Source organism: Apostichopus japonicus, chromosome 14 (assembly GCF_037975245.1).
Source record: "Apostichopus japonicus isolate 1M-3 chromosome 14, ASM3797524v1, whole genome shotgun sequence".
NCBI lineage: Eukaryota > Metazoa > Echinodermata > Holothuroidea > Aspidochirotida > Stichopodidae > Apostichopus > Apostichopus japonicus.
In genome coordinates, this window is record NC_092574.1 from 5880638 (window position 1) to 5902557 (window position 21920).

Here is a 21920-nt window from a genome sequence, read left to right on the forward strand (position 1 = left end):
AGCACCAGTTTGCATGCATCTAAGCCGCCTTTCATAAACCAAAATTTATCAAAAGACCCCTCCCCCAGCACGTTAGACAAATAAACAATAACGCAACCTTAAATCAGGGATACCAACACAGGTTGAGTTTGGGAGAGGGGCAGCCAGGATATCCAGCCTGACCAATAATTGGTGTATACGTTCTGCAGTGGTATAGCCTTGGAAGTATTACCTCTATAGGACTAGCGGCAACTTGGCCACTATGTATACATGCAAACCTTTGCTTTGAATATATATACTGAAAATGAACCTGCCTTCTATCCTCTCCATCCCCCACTCCCCGCCTAGTGTCAGGCTCACCACCTCTCCCCCGCCTATACTAGTGCCGGAACCACCCCCCCCCCCCACCCTTTCCTAGTGTCTGATCCTCCATCCCCGTATGGTTTCGGGAGCTTCCTTAAAACTGATGAGAATGATCCGGCAAATATGGGTTAAACTATGCAAGCTTCTGTTTTATTTCAGGATTAACTTGTTTGTAATATTATTTGCCGAACGTTTTACCAGAATGGTGGGCTTTGTGTTTGCACAGCACAGCACACATAGCGCCCTTCCATACTCGGATTAACATATCACTGCACACACATTGGCCGAGAAGACACACACACAAAACCGTACACACATAGAACATTAACAGCATACAGATTAAAGTGAGTAGCGGAATCGTAACAAACTTCGCAACGCTAACGAAGTGCATCAAAGCTACCTGTGAGGCTTTTCACATATGGTAAGATAAATCTACACGATACAGTATTACAATAATTAACGGACAAAATCCAACTCCAATTTTTCAAGTCTTTACTTTGCGTAAGCCACACAATTGCTCTTTTGAAGAAAGTTTGACTACAATCCTTTATACAACACTACAGTAGGCCAAGTCACAGACCTAGTTAGGCTAGGTCTACGCTAACATTAGGCTAGCCTACATTCATTCAGATTGCATTACAGGCATAGGCTATGTTGGCTTAACTGTTTCTGTCTTACAAGCTAGGCATCATTAGCAGTAGTCTATACAAGGTTTGTTTGGCTTAATGTCAACAGTGCTAAATTGTTGTGTGGTAGAAATCTGTAATGTTGTGATAAATGAATCATGAACAGGAAAACATCATTTACATTCCACACACCATGTCAACTGCAGTTCAACTTCAATTCACCATGTAAACTGCAACTAAGTAGGCTAAGGCCTTACAAAGTTATGCAAGGCTATCTAGACTAGGCCTAAGTTTTAATGTTAGGAAAATCGAGAATAGCAGGATGTTTCTTTTAGCTAGACTATTAGGCCTGATTTGCTTTAATTGAGACAACTGCTCTTGATTGGTAATGCAGTAGCACTTTGTGGAAGGTTGAAGTTGGTTCACCTAGGCTAGTATGTATAAAGCAACATTGCATCATGGCAATACAATGATCAATGCCAAGAGTTGCTAGTAGATTATGGCATGGTGCAATTACCATATAAAGGTCCGAAGAAGGCTGACACTTTGGAGCAATTGCAGAGTACCCCGCAACTCACACAAACGGCTCTTTGAGAAGGACAATTCGTTGTTTACTAGACTAGGCTATATGACTTCCGGTCAAAATCTGTGAGATTCAACAGTTGCGAGATATTCTGCAATTAAGCACTGATACTTCTTCTTTGAGTTTGTATTCAAGGTTTGCACACACACACACAGGTTAGTGATTGCCTGTCTATTTGTGAAGATTGAATCATGGGAATTTTCGTCCATATCATAATATTATTTCAATGTACAACGGTTAACCTGGTTTATAAGTTTAATTCCAACAAATGTGGTTTGGATGCACAAAGACAAGAAAATAAATTGCATTTGAAAGAGGGAGAGTTACTCGCTGTCATGGTTATGATCAGGTTATGCTCATTCTAATAGTGCTGTGTGGTTCAGACTTTAGGATTTCCAGAGTGATCAATTCTATGTTTACACTACATAGCTATGTACTCAAAAATTTGGGTGACTGATGTTTTGCTCAATGGAATTTACATGTGTTGTTTAATAACATCCGAAAACATTTGAACCAGATATATTAAGTATATTCTCCTTGAACTTACGGATTACTTTCTTTTATATATATACATGTTTAAACAGCATAATTGGCTGTCAGTGAATTAATGGTTCTGTAGAGCTGACTGAGTGCTTTCTTGGTGTCCGTTAGATAACCTTAGGGATATGTTTGTGGTGTCCATTATGTCATCTCAGATGTATAGACCATCCTTAAAACTCAGCCCTGACTTTACTGTACAATACAGTATTATTTGAATTCCAATCAAATGGTAGCTCTCAAATTTACTGAACATTACATAATAAGTTGAATTTCAATCAAATGGTTGTGGTAACTAATAATAAAAAATGTAAATCTTTACATGTGAGTAGTGCTGTAGTTGTACCCTTGCTTATATGGAAAAATAAACTAATTATTGCAAATTGACCAGTGCAATTGATTGCACATTTCCTCATGCAGGGAATTTATCCGGTATCCCATCGCCAATTTTGTTTGAAAAATGGTCAAATTGCTGTACTTGTAAGTCCAAATGTGCATAGCATTTCCTTTCCACAGAAACCATACCGTTTTATAAAGAAAGAAAATTCGGAGCCTTAAAAAAGACTGCTACAGGAAATTTGAAACTCTAAATTATTCCCTGTTATGGTCATGGGCCAAAATTAATTTTTAAAAAGGATTCCATTCTGTGATTCCCTCATGCCAAACTCAAAAGACGGTTGTATTTCTTTCCTGGGCCATGTCTGAGCCTGCATTCCACATTTTGTACACTGCCAAGAATCTGTGTGTGCCAAAAATCTGCATAGTCTGTTAACTGCTGTTTCCTTCCTTTTCTTCTGGATGGCAACTCACTCTGCGAAGTCAGATTTATCTGAGATTGGCCTCATATAGTCTTGGGTGCATACAAGACATGTATGTTATTTCCTGTCTGTCATCAGTTCAAAGAGAATGACCATCTCATGTATTATGGATCTTGCATATGATATAAACTTAAAGAAACGAATACCATCTTAAGTGATGAATTCTAGTGAAGTATCGTCTGGATAGGTCAAGAAAATTTTCCCTTGAAGTTACTGTAGTTGTACAGCCATTCATTCTATAAGTGGCAAATTGTGATTGTCTGCTAGTACCGTTACTTTTTGAACATACTGTACCTTGAGCAGTTGTTTCAAGTTATTTAGGTCAATAATTGAGCTCCTTAGGTTCATATGAGATCAATTGACAACCAATGAAAGAGCAATGCCCAGTTTCACCCCCCCCCTCCCTTCCATGCCCCTCCCTGCAAAATAACATTTTACATTTGTATAAAGATGAAGCTAGTCCTCTCTTCTCCTCTCTCCTACTGCTCTTACCCATCTACTTGGTCTGCAAATTGGTTACACTGCCTCCGTTTTCAACCCACATCTTTATCAACCCCAACTTTCTCCTTCTGAATCTCTTACACTCAATTGGTAAACAAAAAAAAAGACTTATTATCGGATTATTGCTCGCTGTCAAATTTACTGACTTAGATGACACTTGGTACCCCTGCAGCTATACAGGACAAAATACAAAATACCTACAGGAACATAATGTTGAATCTATGCATGAAGTGAAATAAATAAAAACAATAAGCATTGGCATAGTTCATCAAAGTAATTGTTAGACACTGTGTAACAGGAAAGAGTCTCTAGCTGTGTGGAATGTTAGTTGTACGTTTACTGTATATAGATACCAATATGACACGTCGATATCTTTATTCTTTAATTATTTTTTTGGGATTCTGGAGTATGTTGTTACATAAATGCTTTCCACCATCTCACTGAAGTCCTTAAATATATGTGTGTTCATATACACAATACTAGGCTAAACTGCATTGTAGATCTTAAACTGATTTGGTGTGTGCGGCCCTATACATGTATGTTTCCTTCTCACCCCCAAAAAACTCAAAATAGTTTTTCTTCCCCCCCTTTTTTTTTTGACAAGGAGAGAAAGAAGTTGTGAGAATTTGCACCTGCTTCCTTGTTGATTTAATTTTGGTAAATGGAAAGAAGAAAATATGTATGGCAGAATATAAAAATCGCAAGGAAGTTGGGTCGTCTACAGTACTGTACATAGCAATAAGTGCAAATACCACAAGCCAATATATTTTATTGTACAGCCATCACTTCAGAGTGGCGTTATTCAACATAATGTGATCCAAGTGAGGAGGATTATGGATTTTTTTTCAGTGTTTCACTGTGCAGTGCTCCATTTCACTTTCATGCTACGAAGAATGCTGAATTTAATCGGAAAATAAGTCTCAGAGTCAACTTTATAGATCAAAGTTGAGAGCCTTGGCAGGTACAGTCTGGTGACTGATTATTTATTGCTTGCAACGACACAAAGAGGTGTTGCATGTATTAGTAACATTCAGTAATTGTGCAGACACACGAAGGGAATAACTCGAGACTTGGCCACTGGCAATACGATGTTCACATGTACATGTACATTTAACACACCCCAACCGCTACAGAAAACCTTGAGTTGTCAAATAAAGTTGTTTTTTTTCAAGGTATAATCCTGAATAAAGCCATAATAATCCTGTCGGCTCACTGTATGCCCTTGTACTTGCATAGCGATGTATCAGATACCACTGAAAGTCATACAGTACAGTACTGTAGCTCCTTAATTTACTGAATTAAAACCCACATAAAAAGATAAACGTTGTTGGGGGAAAGTTCAAGGAAAATGTTAAACATCAAGTTTATGATCTTGATAACTGTGATTTAGTTGTGCCATTTTTTGTGGTGTAATGCAATATTTCATTAATTAGGTAATTGTTTGATTGGTATAGTTTGCTAGTCAGTGAAAGATTTTAGAACAATGTTCAAGTACAGTATTTGGTTGTGATTAATGAACAAAGTCACAAACATGCCAATGTACTGTACTCCTCCATTCCAAATACACAGGGAGTAGATAGACCCAGAATAACGTAGATAAAATAGACTTTTAACACTCGTTTCTAGTTGTTCATACCATAGTGATTGTAGTTCATTACTGTACCTGACTGGGCTGACTGTATACTCAATTGATGACACTATACTGTGTACACTAAGTGTGTGCAAATGCTACAGTATGTACATATAGTACAGTATTTATATAGTCATATCCTGTTTGGACCTTGGTCTTAGATCTTCGTGATCAAAGTATGCAACACGTAGGCCATATAAGGTATTAAATTATGCACAGTTAATTTAGTTAAAAGTTTTAAACATTTACAATTTATCCTTAATAACATATATTTTACACGGTTTTAAAAAACCCCATCAAAAGCTATATATTAAACAGACATAGAAACCTCTGTTCATTTTGTGAAAGTTATACAGACTGTGTAGAATGAATAACAAAGGCAGGAAACGCAGGAATAACGAAGGCTTAAAGGAAAGTGCAAGGCCTTCTAAAGTTCTAGCCCTAGCAACAATTGCTGAATATTTTCCACGGGGAGTCTACCACACGGAAAATGACTTTATTACGAGAGTTATTCCTCCCTGACGTCATCAATATGGAATTTCAGGCGTATTACATAATCAATGGCCGCTTACTGTGCATTGAGGTGAGGCCTTAGGAGCCAATTTTCAAAGCGATCCTATTTGGTCAAACAGGAAGTGGTTTACTTAAAAAATCAAATATTAGAGAGTTTTGAGGTTACTGAATAATATAAATTGTCTTTGATCCCTGCCTTTGTTATTCCTTTAATAACCTTTGATCTAGTGACAAGAAATTGATTATGGTTTGCACAATTTTGCTGGTAGACTATTATTGATAATTGCTTAAAGAAACGCTCATGGCAGCTTGGTGGTAGAAAACTGCGTTTACCGCCATGTGTACTGTAGAGTGAGTCACCCCATAACTTCACTTCTCTTTTCTCAGAACTTACCTTTCTGCTTTTATTGTAGTGCGCGTGCGCGCTTCAATACTGGCATTACTGGCCAAGTGAACCATACCTACATGACTGGATGTTGAAACTTAAAGTTTCATTTACTATCTCTACATTTGCAGTTTCAGAGGCTAGCTGCGTAGCCAGCTTACTCTGAGCCTGTCACGGCGCTCACAAGTGCCCTCACTTTGTAGGTAACTACATGACTATACTCCCTGGTGTGCTGTCCGTCCAAAAAATAATATCATGAACGACCAAAAAGTTCTTCCTAATACTGCAAGGCTGTGCAAGCACTCCATGTACAGTACAATACTGCGTACTTGCAGGCAAATGCAGTTCTAGTTATTTTATGGATTTGCTTCAAAATGGACAACATAAATGAGGAATGAGTGGCTTTAAGGCCTGGTTAAGTATGAACAGTGATAGAACATTTGCTAGCCATAGTAACACAGTATAAAGTTATATCGGACATTACAAACAGGTGTAACAGCTGTTCTACGGGCACCACATGTGTGTTCACTGACGCAAGTGTAAATTTGAAATCGTCTGCTATGAACTTACAAGAAAGACAATAACTGTGTAGTAAAAGACAAATAATGTATGTAGTATTGATACAAAAATACCTCTATAATTGTGTAAATATGAATATTGGTCTTGGTATCTGATACTTCTGAAATTGAAAAACTCCCATCTTAAAATTATTATTATTATATTTTTTTGGCTAACTGTCATAAATGTTTAGTGCTATAATGCCTTTAAGTTGTAAACTCTTCTGTGTAAACACTCTCTATGTGTACATGACTGTATGTACAGTAGAATTGAAAGTAAATGTTTCAAACATGTGGATCTCTCTCTCACGCTGTCAGTCACGAAGGACATCTGGGAAGTTATTTAACGATATTAAGTAGATCGGTAGCAGATGTAATTATGGTGTTGTGACCAATTGACCATAACATACCCTCAATGGGTACTTTGGATGTAAATTAGGTGTGTTAACGAGGTACCCATTGATAGGAGGTAATGAGGTATGATGAAGGTAGAGGAAGATGTAGTCAATGATGTTCCCAATGTAATTAACAGGTATTGAAACTTTCCCTCATTAGAAGAATGTGGTTATTTAATATATTGGGGGTCGGGGCATTTTATTTTATTATACTAATTTAGAGACATCAAAAGTATATTTAAACTGAATAAATAGGAGAAAATATAGTTGGCTAGATGGGTAGTGTAAGTTTGCACCTGGAGATGGGGTTAGTAATATTGCTCCTGTATGTTCATTGTTCATCCACCAAGGAGGATTGGCTAAATAATTTATAATTATAGTACAGATCTTCTCACTGTTCCCTTTCACTCCTTTGTTTCACGTTAATAAATTATTTGAACCAGCTTCCTTAGTTTACCCTGTCTTTGTAGGTTGTAAGGATAAGCACCAGGCTGTAATGAAGTAGAGGTGTGTGTGTGTGTGAGGTGACAGGGTATAGAAATAAAAATAACCACTTTAGTACCAGTTACCTAGGTTTAAAAAAAAAAAATTTAATTTTTATAATATTCGTAAAATATTGCTATTTATTACGACATATCTTTTGTATATTTACACACGCACACAGATACATGTGTCAGCCAGTCTTATTGTGATTGTTAATATGAATAAATTATGCTTGTTGTCTTTTATGCAACTTCAGTCAGTTAATCAGCAGCTGCCTCGTGTGTGTATACATACTGTCTCTATTTCTCGTCGAAGGTTGTTAAGGTACTGTATACAGCCGTGTTCTAAAAGTTGAAGGTTTGGTTCTAGTTACATTCAACCGTGAGTGTGTGTGGATGCATTTTTTCCGTTTCCTGTTGAGCAGGTGTTGTCAAACCATCTCGATTGGATTCCATCCTCTCTCTCTCTCTCAGCAATCAAGAGATCTGCGAGCCAGATCTTGATTACAAACCCATCCCTACTCACAAGACTCTTCAGGCTAAATTCTACAGTCTGTACGCAGCATCCGCCTACGAAGGGGATAGAACAACATCGGAGACATGTTGGTGTGCTTGGTACTTAAGAGGCTTACTTTACCAAATTCAACAAAAGGAACAGTAGTGAAACGAAATCTGTTTGAATAATCTTCTGTTCCATCTTTTTTGGTAATATTTGTCAGTAGGTTTATTTTAAGCAATACTATTTACTGACATACTAAACAGAAATATTCCAGTGTCTGAAGTTGATTGTTTAGCATAAAAAAAAAGGAATACAACAAAGAAGAAAGAAAAAGCTGGATATTTTGTGCATACTTAAAGGTCAAAACCACTTCCTGTATAGCATTTTGTATATTTGGCAAAAATATGAGTTTTTTTGTTCAAATTTGTTGATATTATGTGAATGCATCTAGCAATGTCAGCAGAGTGAATGATGTCATGCCAGCAAACTAGCTAAAAGAAATTTTTTCTCTTTAGTTATAATATTTAACTCACTTCTCCACAGAGGAAAATGATATTTTTAGAAAAAAAAACATAAGAACATAAAAACATTAAAATTTTGGTGAAAATCCATATGCGAAGAACATTGACAGCTAAGCAAACACTTGAATGGCATTAAATGTATTTATTTATATAAATTTATTTGTATTTATTTTAGATCCTCCTGCAAGCAGGAACTCGGTATCATATTGAAAGGATAAAAAGACAAGAACATAAATAATAGGAAACTATATTATATATATTTATATATACATATATATATTTAAATATATATATTTAAATATATATATTTATATATATATATATATATATATATATATATATGTATACATACATATATATATATATATATATATATATATATATATATATATACATACATACATACATACATACATATATATATATATATATATACATACATACATACATACATACATATATATATATATATATATATATATATATATTTATTTATTTGTATTTATTTTAGATTCTCCTGCAAGCAGGAACTCGGTATCATAGTGAAAGGATAGATAGACAAGAACATAAATAATAGGAAACTCTCTGCTTTTCCACAACATTTGAAGAATAGAGGATTTAACCTATGTAATAATAATCAACATAATTGAAAGGCAGCTCTATTTTTGAAGAATCTTTGAGAATATGTTTCATAGTTGCCCACATGTAGTAATTTCTTGATGATGTTTGTTGCCTTTACGGTACTGTACATTGCTGGTCAGTAGTAATCTTGAAATTAAAGATTTAAAGCAATTAAACTTAAAATCACTAAAAGCTGCATTTGGACAACTACTGTACTTCACTGGCAAGTTTGGTTAACTTACTCATTATTTCGGCAGTGAGATGGCATTTCGAGGATAGATTTTAAGCACAAAATTATTTTGATATATTGCAGGCAGTTAATAATGTAGACCACTTCTGTCAGTGTAGGTTGTATTTCTACAACACTTTTTAATTTTTGAGGAAGGAGAAAGGACCCTTTAAACATAGATCTGAGGCTCATCCCTTAAAAGTGGCTGGACAACTGAAAGCCTTAACACACTGACCATCTGTTCAGCTCAAAACTCAAAATTAAAAATGTAAGACTTTATGGCTGCAAGTAACAATATTTATGATGCATGACAAATTTTTGTCAAGGACGAATTGTTTTGAATATCATCTGAGGGTGCTCTGTTGTTGGTATGAATTTAAAAGAACATTGTTTGGATTGAGGTATTAGAATTGATAGAACAACAAAATTAAAACAATAGCATGAAGGCCTGCACTGAGTAGCTGACCGCATTATTAAAATTAGCCTTGAAGGAACCTTCCAGAAATTTATCACATTTTTAAGATGAAATTCTTGAAAATTAAAAGTAGCTATCTATAGAAACATCACCAGTACTTATTTTTATCTTTAATTTTGTTTTCATTTTTCCTTGGGTTATGATATATCATGACATAAAGTCCTCTTAAGTCATCTTTAATCTACTGTACTTATATACAGCGGACCATTGAGCTCTATTCTTCACCAAATAAATGTCAAACAAATTGACCCAAAAATAGTGATTGTAACGTTCTAGCCTCTGCAATTTGTCGCCCAGGTTCATTTCCATATTAATGATAATCATTTGCAGATCCAGAAAATATCTAGATTTATTAAAAAAAGCTTAAGTTTGCTGCATTGTTACAATTGCCATTTGGGAAGCAAAAGCTTAAGGAACTGCAACGTTAATGGTTTCAGTATCAAAGTCTACCTGTATCAAAACCTGTGTAAATCTACCATAATAATATGACCGCTACTATGTAGCTTGGCAGTGTTATAACGATGGACGGCATGGATATTAAATTGTGTACACAATGAAACAGTTTGGATTGATGAATGTGTAGAGCTGAACACTTCATTCTCTGTGTACTGTAGTGTGTAACCTACATGTACACACCAAATATTTTATTAGTATCCATAAAACTACCGTCAAAATTGAAAACAATATCTACAGTTCCAATCATCGTTGGTTCTTGATATTGTATGATGAGCAGTTGTCATGGTATCCGAGTCTGTGGTGACACTGTCACCCAGAGATGTCTTATAAACATTGGACATTGGCTTGATGTTTAATTTCAACAACAGTTGAAAGAAATGGTGGATCTCCTATTTTCAAAAATGGCTTTTGTAGAGCCTCAGAAACGGCTTAGGGATGGTCAATCGCTACTGACGAGAAGTTTAACGTGAAATGTAGTGTAAGAATCAGAAGGAATTATTTTCAACTTGTAATCATGGAAGCGTATTTTTGAAATCTTGCCAAATTTACTGGATTGATCGATTCCATCGTATTTGTGAACACTCAAGGCTAAATTTCCAGCATAACCAAAACATGGTAATTAATATCAATCAGGGTTTTCAAGAACAGCCCATCTGGCATGCTGTTTTTTTGAAATGCATGTGGGCGAAGTTACTGTCTTGTACAAATATAATATCAACATTCAAACAAAACTACCCAAAGCAGATGTTTGGGAGAGTTTTTTTTTTAAAGTGCGTATATCAGACACATAGAAATATTAAAATTTAATATCCAAATGTGAAACTACTTTGTAAAACCTTGTAGACTATTTTGAACAGAATCATTTGGTTAAATATATACATAAATTTTCATATATTAGATTACAATATTGATTGGCCATCAATTTTATCTTTGGGAGAGGAGAAACAAGAATTCCAACATGTAACACCCTGACAGGGATCGGCATATGAAATGGATAGTCAGTATTAAGTGCATGAACATGTGTGGAGAAATTGGTAGGGTCAACCATGACTAAATGCATGTTAGGACAATCTTGCATAACTTTTGTACATGTATACCAATCAAACCTAGAGTACATATATGACATTGACAAATATATTACACAATACATACAATTGTATGCAACAGCCTACAGCACAATCTAAGGTTTCAGCTTGTGCAGTGAACGGTTTCTTTAGCATTCTAATTTATCCACTAATTAATTAAAGGATGACTTTGGGCAAGAATTTCAATCGTGATGTCACAGTACTTACAAGGTGAAAAGAAAACTGTTATCAGTAGTAATGGTCCAATAGCTATTTAATTTCCTCCCTTAAGGTTGCTTACAATCTCTGGAATTCTGCTTTTAGGCTTAACTGTGCAGATGACTGGCGTCTGAGTGCAGGCCTAATTGCAAATCGGGTTGTTTAATATACTTTCTAATATACCAATAGTACTTGGGTCTTTTACACGTCATACAAGAACTTTGTCCTTTAACTTTCAAATGAATGGCATCTGTTGATGACATTCAATGTCATTTGTCCAAGTTGATTAATTTGCAATGCATTGTAATCATATGATGTGAGGCCAGAGGGGTCAAGGAACAGAGTTTGGGGGAGGGGGAGGGGTGCTCAAGGACAATTAATTATACAACTCACTCTGTGCACTTGTCATTTTCCTTCAGTTAATTATGAAATGGGAAATACAGTATTCTTTGTCCCATATGTTCCTTGGGCTCCTCCATTTCTTCCTGGCCCGGCCCCCTTAGTGATCTTGGGCCTGAGGCAATAATTCTCCTGACCCCTTCCCCCCCCCCCCCCCCCAATTCCTTCAATTCTTTTTGAGAACATGAAAAGTATATAGCTTTCCTTAAAATGAATTTTGTATTCTGATGTATACTGTAGTCTTTGTGCTACTGTAGACTAAGTAGTCCAGCCATTTTAATTAAAGCATCATTTCTCAAACAAAGAAAAAAGAAGAAAAAAGAAACGGGTATAGATATACAGAAATACAATCTAGTCTGATTGGCAATGTTTCTTAATGGTCTATAACATAAAAAAAGTTAACATTGGGCATAATGTCAACCGTTAATGTACGACAACCATCCAGCAACTTGGATCTAAAACTTGCATCTGAAATATTTACATAATACTCACTGTCTTATGCTGAATTCACCCTGCCAAAGAGATATTAGTGTAAGCTTGAATAGAAAGGCAGATAGGTTTGAATCTGAGAGAACTACTGTTATTTAGATGCTTTAAAATATGGCTTTCATGCAAGCAGTGCTCAATGTATTGCCTATCTGGCAATGCTGTCTCTCTGTCACAACATAATTCTTGTCCGTGATTGGTTGATATGGAGACATTGTCAGACAATAGTACCTTAGTTACTCTTGAAAAACGTTTCAGCGTATTTCAAAATTTGTGAAGGAGGAAGCTGGATGAGGAGAAGATTATGTTTACGATAAAATTTGTTGCAATTTTCCCTCAACATCAAATTTTTTCGTTAATTGTATTTTCTAAATTAGTTCTGCATTGTTATATATATATATATATTTTTTGTTAGGATTCTTGTGGGTCATCACAGATTCACTCACATAACAACTCTCTGTTTACAAAGTGACCTTTAAAACAGCTGTGTTGTTACGTAACATCTCCCTCAACAACAAGAATACTGTACATGAGCTGGAGCAGTTATTTTTGGTCAGTAACTGTTTTTTTTTGTTAACGTCACAACCGATGTATTATGAGCAGAAATTTGGATCTTATTCCCAATATTTAATCTCTTTGGTTTCATTCTTGATGAAATTGTATGCTATTTGTGGGTTTGTTGTAAAACTCAAGACTTACAGTAATTAAGGAGATTTTTCCAGGGTGAGGGGGGGGGCGGTAAGAAGTTCATGTACATTAGTTTCTTGCTGTCAAGCTGAATTTTTTGTCACTTTTGGCAATAAAAATGGATCATTAGAGTGAAGATAAGGGCGAGAGGTCACCTGAAATGATAGTCTAGAAGCACTAGTCTATTAGTACAGTCCCACAAAGTTTACATATGGAAGAAGAACCTGATTGCAAAAACTTCAAAGGATTTTTGAAAATTTTGTGTCTGGTTTAGCTTAAACTATTAAATATTATAATTCTTGTTCTTTATATAGAGGGAGTGTATAATCCAAAGGGATTGACTGCATAGATCTCTCAGCTATAATGAGGAAGAACATGTTAATAATAATAATAATACACAGTTCTTATAAAGCGCAAATACACACTTAAGTCTCAATGCGCTGATTATTATTAACCCCTGGTCATTGGTAACTTGTCACACCCACACACCAAAGTGTGCACAATTCAATCAATCTCTCCTGGGGCACCACAGTGCACTATACACCTGGGTGAAGAGAGGCAATGGAGATAAAGCGCCTTGCCCAAGGATAACGCAATGATCAGGCCAGGGCTCGATTCTGTAATCTTTAGATCACAAGTCCACTGCCTTTACCACTTGACCACAACGCCCTCCATGTTAATGTCGTGTGATTATAATAATGAAATGATTCTACCCAATGTTGATTACTGCGTAGTATGACTCCTGCTTTGGTATTTGCACATGTACGTGCAGTCAGGGTTGACAGACTTTGAAATCACACAGATTTAAATCACTTGATTTGTTTTAGAAAGAAAATCACTGAATCACATGTTCATAAAATGATATTAACTGTGTATGCTGTATATATACTACAAAAAAAGATTTTATTGTAAATGTACTTGTGTCGTTATGACAACGATAACATCCAAAATTGATTGAAAATATGACATTTCAATTCAAATCACATAAATAAATCCATGCGTTTTTTATTAAAAAAAAAAAAAGAATAACGAACCCTGCGTACGGTAACTATCAAGTCAGTAAGTGTTTATTTACAGCACGAGTGTGTTGTGTGGATATGTATACCTTCTACTAATGAACTATTGAACTAAAGAAGGAAAATAAGATTTCAATATCACCCTCACTGTGCTGTTCATTTGGTATATATACTATATCCCTAATAAGAAGATTGCATTAGCATTTCCATTCGCCTGCTTCTTTCCAGGTAATTTATCACAATATCACTGCCAGCCAGCTGTTGGTGGCCAGTCAGTACTGTACCTTTCTCTTTTTTTGTGGCCTCTGGCTTCCCTGACTTTTAACTGGAGAGATTCCTAATGAGATTCTAAAGTATCATTATCAGTAATTAAAGTTACCAATTTGAAGGGATTTGGCTGTTACAACATAATAATAATAATATAATAAGTAAAATTTATATAGCGTATAATCAGCAAAGCTGCTCAAAGCGCTTTTCAAATGTAAAACCTAAAAAACAAATAGTAACAAAAACCAAAATATTAAATATATAGAACCAATACAGTAAGGCAAAAAAATGTAGAAGCCAAAAGCAACAATATAAAAAACACACCAGTACTAAACGATACTAAAAACTAAAACGAATATAGTCCAAAACAATTTCAGAGGTATGTAAATAGTAAAATAGATTAAATCATAGTCAATGGTTAAAATTAAATAAGTATGAGAAACTATAGTACAGTAAGACAATTAATGTAAAAACCAAAAACAGATGGTTTTGCCATGTAAAATCATGCTTTCGGGAGAGCACCGGTTTATGTCATACTCGTAGGTAGATCTTACCTTTCTAATATATTATTTTTGATTACTTTCTGTATCAAAGCACATCAATTCTTTCTCTGTCTAAATGTCAACAGTGATCTTTGTACGGTGCGTATATGATTTGAAATTCTAGGTCAGCCAAAACTGGAGAACTTCTAAAGGGAAGTGTGGATTACTCTTCCTGCCTGTTCATTCATCATTGTGTCAGCTGGGTTGTATTTTGTATATTGTTTTTTGTTTTTTAATTAAAAACTTGAATCTCCACATTTTCTTTGACCATGGTTTACTTGAGGCTGTTATGTGTACGTATCGTGGGTGATGTTTCCATCCTGGCTACTTAGTGTATGACAGAAAGATTTAACTGAATATAATTTGTATTAGGAATATTGTGTGTGGAAAAGTATAGGGACGTCTTATCCAAGAAGACACAGTATTGTGCATTAAAACAGTAGAATGGGCTGGAAAAGTTCTGTTGTTTATATTAAAACATGGCGATCCTTGCTGTAGATGTACTGTACCCAAAAAAGGCTTCTGGATAAAATACTCTATAACAAACAGTAGACTGTCCTGTAGACTGTAATGTTCGTCTTTCTGTCTGTTATTGAAACTCTTGTCTTAATGAGGGATACTACCAGCACTTTATTTCAAAGTCTTTGTAATTTGTGGAGAGGTTTGTCTAACCATATGAGGAGAAATACCGATACCTTGAAGTAACGATAGTCTGTCATAAACAGTTTACCAATGTCTGAATTTTACCAATTTACCAGTTTACCAATGTTTGAAAATAGCTGTGAAATTGCCACTAGTGTTCTCCTGTAGAAGCCAAATTGTGCTTCTCTTGTGATTAGACTTATGTAACTGGCATTTACATACAGTTAATAACCTTGTTAAGGGAAGGAGGCAGAATGCCTGCAGTGAGCTAGGAACAGTCATGAACAATTTGACTAGTAATTGTTGCAATGTTGACTTTCACTATTTAATAAAGAAATCCTTCAAACTGTCTTTTGTTGTGGGTTTTAGACTAGTGTTAATGATTCATTAAAATATGCACAGAACTTTAGCAAGAGTTGTATAGGTAGAGCTGTAATACAAGATCACAGTAAATGGCAGAATCGTTGCGTCTGTAAAACGGGTAGGTACAGTATATATCTCCCTTTTTTTCTTTTGACTTGTAAATTGCCTCAAGACAGTATGTAATTCATGCCATGTATGTATGTCATGGTAGTGCTGATACAGTAGTCGTAATCGATTAATCGCCAGTAGTCGCGATTACACTTTGAAAGTTCAATTAATCGCACTCAAAACCTAAGTTGCGATTACTCGACTACGAGCTAGCACTACACATAATCTGCTTTTGAAAAATAGCCTATACCTATCAAACACAACACTTTAGCAGTTTGTCAGCAAATATGGCAAAGGTATGTGGTTCTCACAATGCTACACTAGCACTGTGCTGTGTTAAAAAATCAGCAAGCACCTGCTCCGGTTAGATTCATGTGTTTACTTGTTAGTAATACGATTGTTCTGCAATGCAACATTCAATCCTAGCAATGTTTAATCATTGCACATAATCGCAAATTCGTAATTATTAATCTTTTAAGATTACCAAAGTATTTGTCATTTCTTCAAACATGTTTACAATAACTTCATTAACAACCCTGGTTCACATTTATTGGATGTCTGATGGAGTGTGTTGATTGCGGTGTAGTTTAATTTCAATGTGCAAATACTGTATATGCCTGCTATCGCTCTAGGCTAGAGCCTAGCCCTAGAACGTTGAACGTCCCTCTACAGAAAACTCTTGCGTACTAATCATCACACCGCTGCAAGGTGTTACAACTATTCATTGTTTTATACATTTGCTTTTATTAGTGCTAGTAGTAGCCTTGTAGGTTCATTGAAAAGTTTTGATATACTAAGAAGGATTTTAAGAAACGTTGTAGATTGAAAGTTGTTCACAGGTTTTGTTTGGTAGAAGTTTTAACATGATTTAGACACCACACGTTAAGACACAAAAGAATAAATAAATAAAGACAGAGCACCATGGGGAAAGATTTGGTTTGAATGTATTTCTGCAATTTAAATAAGACAGTGATGACGTCATAACTGTAACCGAGTAATCGCAGTAATCGCGAGAAGAGCTAAGCTATTAATCGACTACAAAAGAATGTGTCGACTATCAGCACTATGTCATGGTATACATGTATGTATTTCATGGTATGTATGTAATTCATGCGATGTTTGTATTTCATGGTATGTATGTAATTCATGGTATGTATGTAATTCATGGTATGTATGTATGTCATGGTATGTATGTATTTCATGGTATGTATGTATGTCATGGTATGTATGTATTTCATGGTATGTATATAATTCATGGGATGTTTGTATTTCATGGTATGTATGTATTTCATGGTATGTATGTATTTCTTAGTATGTATTACCTTGTATGTATGTATTTCATGGTATGTATATATTTCATGGTATATATATTTCATGGTATGTATGTATTTCATGGTATGTATGTATTTCATGGTATGTATATATATTTCATGTTATGTATATATTTCATGGTATGTATATATTTCATGGTATATATGTATGTATTTCATGGTATGTATGTATTTCATGGTATGTATGTATTTCATGGTATGTATGTATTTCATGATATGCATGTATATATCATGGTATGTATGTATTTCATTGTATGTACAGTAAGGGCATAACATTGAAGATTAGTTTGTTCCAGATCTCAAAAGATGTTGTTTGTTTATAACTCATATTGTCCCCCATTCCCTCCCTCACCCCCTCCCCCACCCTTCACACCGCCCACATCCTTCCATTGACTGAACAGAAGTACTTGACACCATTGGCAGCGAACCCATACGCTTTATCACCATTGTTCAAACCATTAACACACTTAAGTACTATAAACAGAACGATATCGTTCTGAAAACCTCCATGAGAGATTTCTCTTTCCTTTAATTAATGTGCAATAAGAAACTAAATATGATATAGACAGGTCATATCTTCATATAAACAACATTAAAAGAGAATTAATTACTGTCATGCTGGATGATGTATTATAGTCTGGCTATCGTAATGAATTACTAATGATACAAGTTAGTATTCACCTTTTGGCGTAGCCATTTTCAACGTTCTTAAATTGTCTGTTGTAGAATACCACGGTTCCTGTACAAAAACTGCTTGCTATTCATCTGTGAACTTGCATACAGTAGCAAATTTGCTCATGTTGTATAGCATTTTGCTATACTGTATGTGATACTGCGTGAATGATTCTTCGTAGTACTAATTGATATGTTACAAGACTGATATGAATCGGTATGGCCATTGTTGGATGAGATCGGTTTCATGATCGGTTTCATTGTTTCTAATGCCACTGCACTTTAAAACCACTTGGCCATAGTGATGGGTATATTAATAGTAAGACACAGCCTAAACAGAAAGGACTATTCTTTCAGAAGGGGGGGGGGGGGGGTTGGGGCATTGACTACATTTAGATGCTCTCTATGCTTGTTTTTCTCTCTAGGTCTCTATAATTTTCCCAGTTTTTTATAGTGAATAGAAAGACAAGATGTCACAGGCTTTCTTTTACAAGACAGTGTTGTAATTTCCTAACTATTGAATTGCATTCTTTTGAAAACAGGCTTACACGGTTGTTTTCAACTGCGAACTGTGATGGTGGAGTTGTTGCCTGATTATACCAGGGAACTCCCTGATTATACACACAGATTCAGTTGTAGGGTACAGTGTGGTTTGTGAAGGTTACTGTACCTTTAATACATACGGTACTGTGTGGTTTGTGAAGGTTACTGTACATACATACAGCACTGCCTACAGTACTGACTGATAAATCAGCCTACAAGCGAGCCATGTGTTGTTGGGATCGAAGAGTTCAGTTTTGATATGCTTCGATGTTCGTATTTCTTCTCAGTACGTACACTGTTTAAACCAACAATTGGCAAATTACACTATGCGTCCTCAATCATGGGTTTGCAAAACTAAATTTAATGTAATGCAGCCAGCATTACGTTATGGCATGGAAGGTTGTGTATAATATGTATAGGCTTACCACAATTTATACCTTGAATATTTTCAACATTAATAGATGGACAATACACATGTTTAACTTTCTGACCTTTGATTGGGACCATATATAGTGTATTTTTGCCATGTCACGGGAGTACAGTACTGCAGGTAAATACCTTTAGTGATTGGGTACAGAATCTTAACTGTGGCCTGCAAGATTCATTATTGTGCTCACCTTTGGTTTAAAATTACATAACAGTTAATAATTATATAAATCAGACCAAGTAGAAAGATGTAAGCAGACCATATAAGATTAAGTCACTGCTGCTCAGCGAGATTTATGTCTTTCATGGGACATTTAGTTCTCTTCCCTGCTCACCTGTCTACTCACAACCTTTAATTTAGCACCTTTGCTCAACAGTACCCACTGCCTAGGGGGTGATCTGCAATGATCAGCACTTTCCTTCCTTAGAAGCAGTGACGTCTAGACTAGTAGTAGGAAAGTGCTTTAAAATTCCTACTCAGTGATCATTATTCTGTATGATATTGATGAAGCAACTCTAGCTACTGTACCCTAAAGCTACCCTAAGCTACCCTACAGTAACTTGAACAGTCCTTTTACTATTCTTCTTTCCACCAAGTTGGCAATTTTGATCGTTAAATTTAGACGTGTTTGTTGTTGGCTAGAAAAATAAACGAGGAAAGGTAAAGAAATGAACTAAAGGCTAGTGAGAAGTTTAATGTATGCATTACTGTGTACAGTTGAGCAGTGAGTTTAACATATGACTTGAACCATTGACTAGAATGGAGACAATTTGTATCATATTAACTGCCTTGCTATGTACAATCAACTCATTAATTTATAAATCACTTATTTAATAGAACAATAGATTAGATTAGATTACATAGGAAATGTCAATACCCAAATTACCCATGATATATTTGTTCAGTGACATAAAGTCATACAGTATATGTAGACATGATGTCATTACACCAGATTTATATGAAGCATTTGTCAGGGGTAAGTAAATCAAAGGGGTTCTTCACGGACACAGAATATTAAAAAATATTAAAGAAAGGACATAAATATATAAATAGTTGAAAATTCTTGTACATAAAAGTTGAAAAATATTGCACCATTCTTCATTAAGGAGCCCTTAATTTTAGCAAAGGGGAGGGGGACCACTCCTCTTTTGAGGACTCCCCTAGACAACATAACATTCCACTCCCCCTCCCCCTCCCCCTCTCCCTTCTCTAGTACCAAAATGGTGGTCCGTTGTAACTCTGGCAATGGTATTAGTATGTACTGTCATTGTAACTGCACCCTTTCAGTTGAGTTTTGTGCATGTATGTACGATACATTTATGGCTTTAATTCAGTCACGAGTCTTCGAGTCCAGTATATCCTGTTGAACATGAGATTGGGTCATCTTCAGAGTAGGAAGTGATGTTATATAATCTTTTACTGTACTTTTAATACTGACCTTGGCAGTATTCCATACAATGTTCTCTTTGTCAACACATTTGGGCTTGAGTAAGCACACTACCCTACATAATATTATTACAGTCCGTTACAGTCCTTCAGGTCATCAACAGATGTGTTTTTTTAGTTTGCCTTGCTGTTTAAAGCTTTAAGAAAGGCGAGAGACGTATATTACGCTTCTAAGGTGATTGAAAGTCATGAATTAAAGATGTTAAGGTTTACCACAAGGCAATGCATTAGATACTTGCTCCGGGGGGAGGGGAGGGGGGTGGATTAATTTATCCAGTATCGCATAGCAAAATACTGTGCAAAGCTGGGCAAATAACTATACAAATGAAAAGATGAATACTGTTGTACATAGCAGTTTTGTACTTTTGAAACTATGGTGTATTAATTTAAAGCCTTAAAATTGGTAAACAAACTTTGAAACCCTTAGAACTTTCTCTGTTGTTATGTACATGACCTCATTTGTGTCCCATTCTTACTGAAATCTGAAATTGCTGATCATAATGTACAAAGTTCTAATGCTATATTCTGTGAGTCAAGTACAGTACTACAGTAGATCCGAAAGTAATTGACCTTTTTGCGAAATTCTCGGTTTTCTATCAAGTAAGAGTTCATATTTTCCTCAGATTTCTCATAATTTATCCGTCACCGCTTCGTGAGTTGCTTGCATCCTAACCTGCAATGTACGTGAATTTATTTTAAGAATTTAAGTAAATAGTTTCGTTTCTCAGTTTTGATTTCGTTATCCTGTACTTGTTTCGTTTCTTGATATCGGTGTTTCAAGCCTTTGACAACTTTAATTACACCTTGTAATCTTTTATCGGGATAGTTTGATATTGATTGTTGTACTTGACACGGTTTGTTTACCTTTTTGCCACCTTTGCCCAAAATATCTTGTCAGAATTTTGTTTGAGTGAACTTTGGAGGGAGGTGCTCTGTAAGTAGGTTTATGAAGACGACCCACTTAGCGCACAATATATGCTAATCTGGATGTACGGTAGAGCATGAGTTATCATGCAAGAAAATGGTATGAATAGCATTGGCGAAGGCAGCATCTTATAATAGGCTGGAGACCCTAAAAACCACCTCCCACTCCCCTCCCCCCTCCCCCCTCCCCCACCCCCTACACAGCACATTGCGACTGTTGGTACGGGGCATTGAAAGTACAGTAGGCTAGACACACGACTTCAACAGATAGCAAACCGTTGAGCTACATTTGTGGGAATTGGAAGTTAAGATTTGGAGGGCACAGCCCCAACTCAAGAGGGAAGTTAGACGGTTTACAGTGTTTGTATTTGAGTGTCATTGATACAGTAGTTGATACTTGTTTCTACAGTTTAATGTAGAAACTTATATAATTGACCATATGAATATTAATTATCCCATGGTGCATTAACACAAACACACACACACACATATCCATCATCATACATGTACATGTACACATCATACAGTATATGCACAGACTACTAAGAGAGGATGAGGATGTAAGCCTGAGTTAGTTCATATGTAGCTCTAGCACATACAGTATATCTGCTTGA

At 35.6% G+C, this 21920-nt stretch overlaps 1 protein-coding gene across 2 annotated transcripts in view; it reads left to right on the plus strand.

Annotated features, from left to right (window-relative positions):
* The first annotated feature begins 604 nt into the window (after positions 1 to 604).
* LOC139979357 (probable protein phosphatase 2C T23F11.1) overlaps positions 605 to 21920 on the plus strand; it is a 37915-nt gene continuing 16599 nt past the window's right edge. Inside the window, exon 1 of one of the 2 annotated variants that reach the window (XM_071990061.1) lies at positions 605 to 763. The gene's annotated coding sequence lies outside the window, so the exon portion shown is untranslated. Of the gene's footprint in view, positions 764 to 12870; positions 12891 to 21920 lie in introns of those variants that run through there. The other variant, XM_071990062.1, reaches the window with a different exon arrangement.